Source organism: Loxodonta africana, chromosome 21 (assembly GCF_030014295.1).
Source record: "Loxodonta africana isolate mLoxAfr1 chromosome 21, mLoxAfr1.hap2, whole genome shotgun sequence".
Taxonomy (NCBI): domain Eukaryota; kingdom Metazoa; phylum Chordata; class Mammalia; order Proboscidea; family Elephantidae; genus Loxodonta; species Loxodonta africana.
The window spans coordinates 26,101,025-26,109,792 of NC_087362.1; positions in this window are offsets into that span (position 1 = coordinate 26,101,025).

An 8,768-nucleotide genomic window follows, 5' to 3' on the forward strand; every position below is an offset into this window, starting at 1 on the left:
CCAGTCTCTTATCATTTAGACGTAAAGAAATTATGGCATATGAAATAATATGACAGCTATGGTTTCAGGACACCACAATCACATGAGAAGAACTAGTTTTCCCAAATGTTATCATTGCCACCAATTGAGGCTGATGCAGAGCTCATTATATTCTTGTGTTTATACCTCCAGTTGTCATTTTATGATTTCCAAATTGTACTATCAGTGAGCCAAACTGTATGCAATATTTTGAATTTTATAATAAACATTTGTATATTGTACTCAATAAAATATCTTACTTTACATTTTCACTGTACTCTTTGATATAATTGGATTTGTTTCACCTTTGCACTTAATTAAGTTACAATATTAATAACAGTTTAAAATGTAATATAGAATGACATGTCTTCAAAACACTTTTAAGGTACTATCCGATCGAATCACAGATAGTGGCCATCAGGGGGCAGCACTGTCATCCCTGTGAGACAAGAAGGCTTCAGAGCTTTTAGTTCATCTGAGGCATTTCTTCCTATCCAGGTAAATTCTGACAAATACCACATTGGTGATCACAACACTAATGGGGATAATGAGCCATTAAGCAACTGACTACAGCTAGTGGTGCAGAGACACTTGGAGCAGAGATGGAGGGATGGTGGAAGGCCATGGGGCTGGCTCATGATGTTACATCTTGGGCTCACCTATCACTGACTCATTTCTCAGTGTAAAAATTGGGATAGGAAGTAAAGTCCTCAGTATGTACTGAGTATTCAGTTCTACTCTGGTGCACAGTGAAGGTGCCCAACCTCTATAAACCTTCCTTGGCTGGGACCTCTTGCTTGACAATATGGTGCTTGACTCCAAGGAGAGACCCATGATTATTAATTTCTGGATGAAATCACTTCTATCCTCTTATACCATTTTCTGTTGACCTGTGACTTTCAATAACTGACCAGTCAGTGTAAGACAAGAGTTAAATGAGTGGTGGAACAGAGTTTCACTTCTTAAGTGTCCACGACAAGGCTTAACTTACTGAGCACACCAATCCACACCATTCCATTGGCAAATGGACTGTTCTCATGGTGACCTGCTGAACTAACACATCCTCTGGTTTCCATACTTCCTGCTGTGCTTCTGCTCACAGTGCTCTGTGATTCTTCTTACCAAGGCAACACTCTAGGCTATTCCATCACCACCCCCCCATATTTGTGCTTCTGGTGTTAGCTTCTGTAATTTTTAATCTTCATATCTTGTCAAACATTTTATTCAGAACCTTGGAAATCTCCACACAGTAGGAGTCCAACTTCCTCTCTTGTAATTATACTCACCTGTCTGTCCCATGATACACTTCTGGGGCTGAATCCACCATCCACTTGGAAAGGGACTACAGTAGATAGATACATATGTACTACTGGTAGAAAAGGGCTCCAGGGACAGCTTAACCAGTAAGCAAGTTATGTAAGAGAATAGAGTAAGCAAAGAGTGTGTGGGCTCACTTGTGTTTACTTATTAACTGGTAATAAACAATTTCACATGGGTTTTTCATTTGGTGAAACCTATGTGAAATTGTACACTATAGTTTACTACACTGCCTAAGAGTAAATTATATTTTATCTACAAATGTTGTATTTGGAAATAATGGTATTTACCTTCAGTTGTGCCATTAGTTGTATTTCAATATATTTGTTAATTATGGTTGGAGTAGACAGATGTGCACATAGGAAAACATTCCACTAAGTTTTTGACTTCCTAAAAGCTACTGGAAGAGAAAACAAAGAAAAAACAATGGCATTTTGATTGGTGATATTGCAAAGTGGTGGAATGTTCTAGAGAATGCAGTTAGGTCGCCCTTCAAATATCATAAAACCTTCAAAAGCCAGCAAGTTCATAGAGCTGAAACCTGACAGGGAAGAAAAACTCACTGGGTGTTTATGAGGTAGGATTCTTAATAAAAAGTGATAAAATAGTGATACACACCTTCTCAAAGGTAGGAAACTTGTAAGACCCAGAGAAACAAGATAGTCTCATTGAATTTCAGACCACAAAGTTCCTATTGAATATACATAAAGAAGTGATAGAATTCATATCCTCATTGTGCCTCAATTAGCACTAAAGGGAATATCATACAATCTCATAGACTTCAATGTGCATCCCTGCCTTATACCATGCAAGTGTACTAAACTTATTTTACCCATGAAACGAGCTCTTGTATTTTTAGTAAATTATCCTCAGAGCCGTGACATTTACTCAGTGCATGAATTTGTCTTTCCTGCCTACACTTTCCCTCAGAGCACCTCCAACTATGGAATCCCTGAACAACTCACGCACCAGTAACTAACTTCACATAACCTTCCCTCTGACAAGAATATACTAATGAAAAAGAATAAGACGAGACTGGCCCAGTTCTTGGGTCATCTACTCCCTTGTACTACAACCCTAGAGCAGATGGTTGTGGTGTTCAGTGTGGCTAAGTAACTTAACTGATCCAGACGTGGGGTAGTAGACGGGATGCATAATCTAGTTGGGGGCCTTCCAGAGATGCCGGTCACCTGGGCCATCATTTGGAAGAGGGAGAGCTCTAAGGACTTGAGGGACATTGTTTTTTTTTTTTTGTCTTTGATCTTCATTAGTAAGTGCTTCAAGTCCTCTTCACTTTCAGCAAGCAAGGTTGTGTCATCTGCTTAATGCAGGTTAATGAGTCTTCCTCTAATCCTGATGCCCCGTTCTTCATATAGTCCAGCTTCTCGTATTATTTGCTCAGCGTACAGATTGAATAGGTTTGGTGAAAGAATACAACCCTGGTGCACACCTTTTCTGACTTTAAACCTACCAGTATCCCCTTGTTCTGTCTCAACAACTGAGTCTTGATCTATGTAAATGTTCCTCATGAGCACAATTAAGTGTTCTGGAATTTCCATTCTTCACAATGTTATCCATAATTTGTTACGATCTACACAGTAAAATGCCTTTGCATAGTCAATAAAACACAGGTAAACATCTTTCTGGTATTCTCTGCTTTCACCCAGGATCCATCTGACATCAGCAATGATATCTCTGGTTGCACATCCTCTTCTGAAACTGGTCTGAATTTCTGAAAGTCCCCTGTCTATATTGGCCATTTTGAATCAGACAATCATATAATTCTACTATGCTGGGAATGACAACTTGAAGAGGAATAGTGTTGCATTCATCGTCAAAAAGAACATTTCAAGATCTATCCTGAAGGACAATCCCATCAGTGATAGGATAATATCCTTATATATACCTGTAAGGAAGACCAGTTAATACTACAGAAATTCATACTAATATACATTCTAGAAAATCTATACTTATAGAAGTGGTCACTTATGGAATGTCCACACACAGACCTGTACAGGTAGGCTCCAGCTGAAAACAAGGAATCATGAGAGACAGAGGGGTACAGGGAGAGCTGAGGCACTTCAACAACCCCTTTCAGGCCAGAGCCCAGGAAGATTGGAATAAAAGGATAATCTGCTCAGATCTGTAGTAAAGTAGGAGCAGGTAAAAAGCTGGGTTTTTCATGGTTATGAATAATGACTTACCATCACTGAATACAAACTCTGAGTATATCTTACCAGGACAACCTACATGCACTTTTGTTAGCCTAATGCCAGTTTGGTGGGTATTCACAAGGCCCATTGTAGAGGTGAAAGGAACCAAGGAAGAGTACAGTGACCTGGAAAAAGTCTTGCAATTCTCAAGGGGTTGAGGATGAATATGAACCAAAATCTGTGGTCTCTGGAGCAGCATTCTCCATATAATATATTCTGACCCAATGTCCTCCCAAATGCCACCCAGTGGTATGCTGGGATAAATAAATAGTATGAGTGTGTCAAATAACATGTTCCTGAAAGAAAGAAGAGAAACAGAAGTTAAGTGTTTCCCTAACAAAAGAAAAACGGCATTTTCGTAAGTGTTTATTTTCTCGTCATCAAAATGTTCTCTCTCTCTGTGATGAAAATAAGTATGATCTCCATCTCTAGGACCCTCAGCATTCAGTGAAGAAAGGGTCATGCCTGGGGAGTGAGTCTAACTTTCTTCTTCCAGTTTATTAATTACAGATTGAGACATTACCTGGCTCTTTCCTGATTTCTACCTGGGGCCTCCCGCAGTAAAATCAAGCCTTCCCCTTTCAGGTTAAATCCCAGAATCTCACATGAACCTTCACAATCTGGACTGGGTTCTGCAGGAATTATGAACTTTTCCCAGAACTCAAAAAATTCCTATTGATATGCTTCCATCGAGTGATCACTTTACCCTGTGAGTATTTTGATGTTTCAAAATGAGACTACCACGATGAAGTTTTTTCTAATATTTTTCAGTAATGATTTCTTTTTCCTGTCCCTAGATTTCATGTCCCAGGTACAGCTAAAGGAATCAGGCCCAGAATTTGTGAGACCAGCTCAGACCCACTCCCTCACCTGAGCTGTCTCTGGATTCTCCACCACAACCAGTGGTCACTGCTTGGACTGAAGTCACCATCTACCTAGGAAGGGACAAAAGTGCATAGAAACATATGTAATACTGGTAGAAAAGTATTTAACTCATCCATTCAAAGTTGATTGTCCATCTCCAAAGACATGTGCAAAAACCAGGTCTTCCTGAGCCTGAGCTCTGTGAAGGTGGAAGACATGGCTCTGTGTGAGTCACAATGATGGGAAAGCAGTTGGAGCGTAGAAGAAAACCTGGGCTGCAGAAAGGCTGGGAGGGGTCTATTCTGCAGTAGGTGCTCAGGATTCACAGAGCAGGAGGGACCCGGTACCAGGACTAAGTGAAGAGAGGGTCTGATGAGGGCACTTCTGTTCCTATCAGGGGTTTCCTCCCTTTCTTTGCTCTCAGTGCTTTCCTCTACTTTTCAACACTCATCAGCCACCAAGTACTATCTTGCTTTTTTGTCCCTCTAATTTCTCATATTCTCACAGCAGGCAAGGAAGGAGGAAGTAATATCCTGTGTTGCATGAGATCTTATCAGTCACTAGCAATCTCTCCTCTAGTTTCCTTAATGAACCTGTTTTCTTCTTGAAAAACAGACATGCTGAAGATTCTCACCATCCCTGTGGTTGGGAAGCATTTCCCACTTTGAAAAATAGCCATAGGATCTCAGGCATAATCTCAGGGCTCAGTGACCTAGGGAATCTGTGGAGGGCAGCTTTCAGGAGGGTTTTCCATGGGTACATGCTTCCTGAGCAGGGAGATTCCCTCTGGCAACAGTGAGCTCATCCCTTCTGCAATCCATTTTGAGGAGAGCTGTATTTCCATAAAGCATAAGTATTGTTTCCTTGAAAGTAATGGAAACTGATTTCACTCAGTCTAAAGTCTTTTGTTAGCAACTCAGAGAACAAGGAATGGATACTGCTAGAATATGTGAGTTCTAAACAAAGACCATGTTACTGACTTAACACCTTCATGAGCTGAGGCCTTTGCACTGTTTCTGCTCCTGAAGGCTCATGTTCCTGCAAGTTCTCCCATAGTCTGCAGTCTCAGTAATTTATAGCAGATACTCAGCTTTGAAAAAAAGGAGAACTAGGAAGTTGCTGGCCTTTTCAACAGCACTAGGAATGATTACTATCCATGCTTAAATATCTAACCTGTGGCCAACTTTAATAGAAATGTACATCTTCCAAAAGTAAATGCTGTTGTATGTAAATTATACTTAGATAAACCCATAGCAAGTAGCCCTCCTGGCACAATGGTTAAGTGTTTGGCTGCTAACCAAAGGTTCTCAGTTTGAAACCACCTAGTGACTTTGTGGAAGAAAAGACCTGGTTATCTACTCCCATAAAGATTAGAGTCTAGAAAACACTATGGGTAGTTCTCCTGTGTCACATGGTGTCACTATGAGTCGGAATTGGCTTGACAGCACCTAATAACAAACCTGGACCCTTAAAGTATATAAATACATTGACACTTGGTCAGTATAGTTATACTTTCAACTGTACACACATTCTTAAACATTGTAACCTGAAATCCAGCCAGGGAAAGACATCAGTTTATTTATGTTCTTTTTTTTTCCCCATTTAAAAAGTGTTTTTTTTTTTTTTTAGCATGGACAAGTATCTTATCACTTGTACGAAACAGGAAATTTGTTAATACAACCAGTAATGAAAGCTATAAAATTTTTTAAAACATGTCTGAAAACTTACTAAATTCATAATTCACAGTCCAGGGATGTTACTGTTGTTGGTAGGTGCTGTCAATTCAATGTTCAACTCATAACGACCCCATGTGATCTAGTAGAACTGTTTCATACGATTTTCTTGGCAGTTATCTTTTTTTTTTTTTTTTAATCTTTATGGGAACAAATAGCCAGGTCTTTTTACTACAGAGCTGCTCAGTGGGTTTGATCTTCAAAGCTTTCAGTTAGGAACCAGGCAGTTAACAATTTTGTGACCAGGGCTCCAGGGGCAGATTAACCAATACCAAGGTATGCATGGGTTTACTTGTCCTTACTTATTAACCTGCAGTGCTACAATTTCACGTGGGTTTCACCGCATCAAAAATTCCTGTAAAAATGTGAGCTACAGATTAGTAAGTAAACACAAGTAAACCCACGCATACCTTGCTAATCGGGCAACCCCTGCAGGGCTCCTTTAAATTTATTAATAAGAAACTATGCTACTATATGAATGGAAAATATACAGCCTAGTAATAAATTATATTTTACATACAAATTTTGTATTTGGAAATAATTGCATTTAACTCGAGTTCTGCCATTAGTTGTACTTAAATATATTTGTTGATTGTGGTTGGAATAGACAGACATTCACATAGGAACACATTGCACTAAGATTTTGACTTGGTCAAAGCTAATGGAAGACAATGCAAATAAAAAACATGGTGATATTTTGATTGGTGATATTGCAAAGCAGTGGAATGTTGTATAAATTGCAGTTAGGTCAAATAGGTTGTTAAAGCCAAAAAGCCAAACCCACTGCCTTCCAGTAGATTCTGACTCATAGCAGCCCTATAGGACAGAGTAAAACGGCCTCATACAGTTTCCAAGGAGTGGTTGATGGATTTGAACTGCCTACTTTTTGATTAGCGGCCAAACTCTAAACCACTACACCACCAGTGCTCCAACAGATTGATAAAACCAAAAAGCCACTGCCATCGAGTCGATTCTGACTCATAGTGGCCTTATAGGACAGGGTAGAACTGCCCCCCTAGGGTTCCCAAAGAGCATCTGGTGGATTCGAACTGCTGACCTTTTGGTTAGCAGCCAGAGCTCTTAACCACTATGCCACCAGAGTTTCTAAGTAAAACTTTCAAGAGCCAGAAGCTTTGTAAGACTGAAAGCTGTCAGAAAATGAAAACTCGCTGGGTGTTTATGAGGTAGGATTCTTAACGGAAAGTGGTATAAAAACGGTAAGCATCTTGTCAAAGGTGGAAAAGGTTTTGAGACCCAGGAAACTAAGGCAGTCCCAGTGAGTTCCAACCTGCAAATGTTAGAGTGGATATACATGTGTGTATATATATAATATACTTATTTTCTTACTACTTATTCTATCAGCCACAGAGGAAGGAGTGTTGGAGTATCCAAATATAATGAAATTTTGTCTTTGTCTTTTTTTAGTGACATTAACCTGGAAAGTTAAACCTTTGAGAGGTGACAACTTTATTTCTATGTAATGCCCTTCTTACCCCTACTAACCATTCTTTGTTTAAATATCTATTCTATCTGAAAATAATATTGCTTCTCAAGGTTTTTTTTTTTTTTTTTTTAATCCATGCTTTCATGGTACACACTTCTCTGTTTTTCTTTTAACCTTTCCACATATGTGTATTTAAAGTGATTTTCTGGTAAATAACATATTTCTGCTTTTGATTTTTTTTATTCAATATCTAAATTCATTTTTAACTGGTAATTTTATACTATTTCCATTCAAAATTGTTCTTGATATGCTTGGATTAAAATCTAGAACCTTGCTGGTTGTTTTATTTCTGTTGTAATTAATTTGGCTCCTTTTTTTCTCTTTTTCTGCTGCCTCTTGTTTTAACTTAGCGCTTCAGGTACTAATTGTAACTCTTCTACTGACATGTTAATTGTTTCCATTTTGAAAAATGATTTAATTGGTTATGGTTCAGTATACAATAAGCATTTTAAAAACAATCTTACTCTGTCTTCAAATTGTTTTATGCCCCTTGTTTTATAGTGTAAGGGCAGTATAACACTATATAGATGTCAAGCTAATATCTGAATTCAAAAAACCAAAAGCAAAAGTTACACACAGGCATGTTATGGAATAATGCTTCATTCACATAGAAAAGAGACAGAGCAAGGATATTTTCAGTAGTGGGTGCTGGCCTTCTATGGCCAGTGGGTCTCACTCCACAGCCGATGCAGTGACATTGTCACACGCACCCCTCTTTGTGCAGTACTTGATGGATATTATTCCCTTGCAACCAGCAACAGATATAGAAATGGGGTCGTCCAGGTGTTATGTGACATGCATGCAGAAGCAGTTTCTGGGAATGTTGACATGTGCTCAGGGCAAGACTTAAGGCATGCATTCTAGGGCACTAGGGCACTAAAAAAAAAAAAAAAATTTTTTTTTTTTAATAACTTTTATTAAGCTTCAAGTGAACGTTTACAAATCCAATCAGTCTGTCACATATAAGTTTACATACATCTCACTCCCTACTCCCACTTGCTCTCCCCCTCTTGAGTCAGCCCTTTCAGTCTCTCCTTTCTTGACAATTTTGCCGGCTTCCCTCTCTCTCTATCCTCCCATCCTCCCTCCAGACAAGAGTTGCCAACACAATCTCAAGTG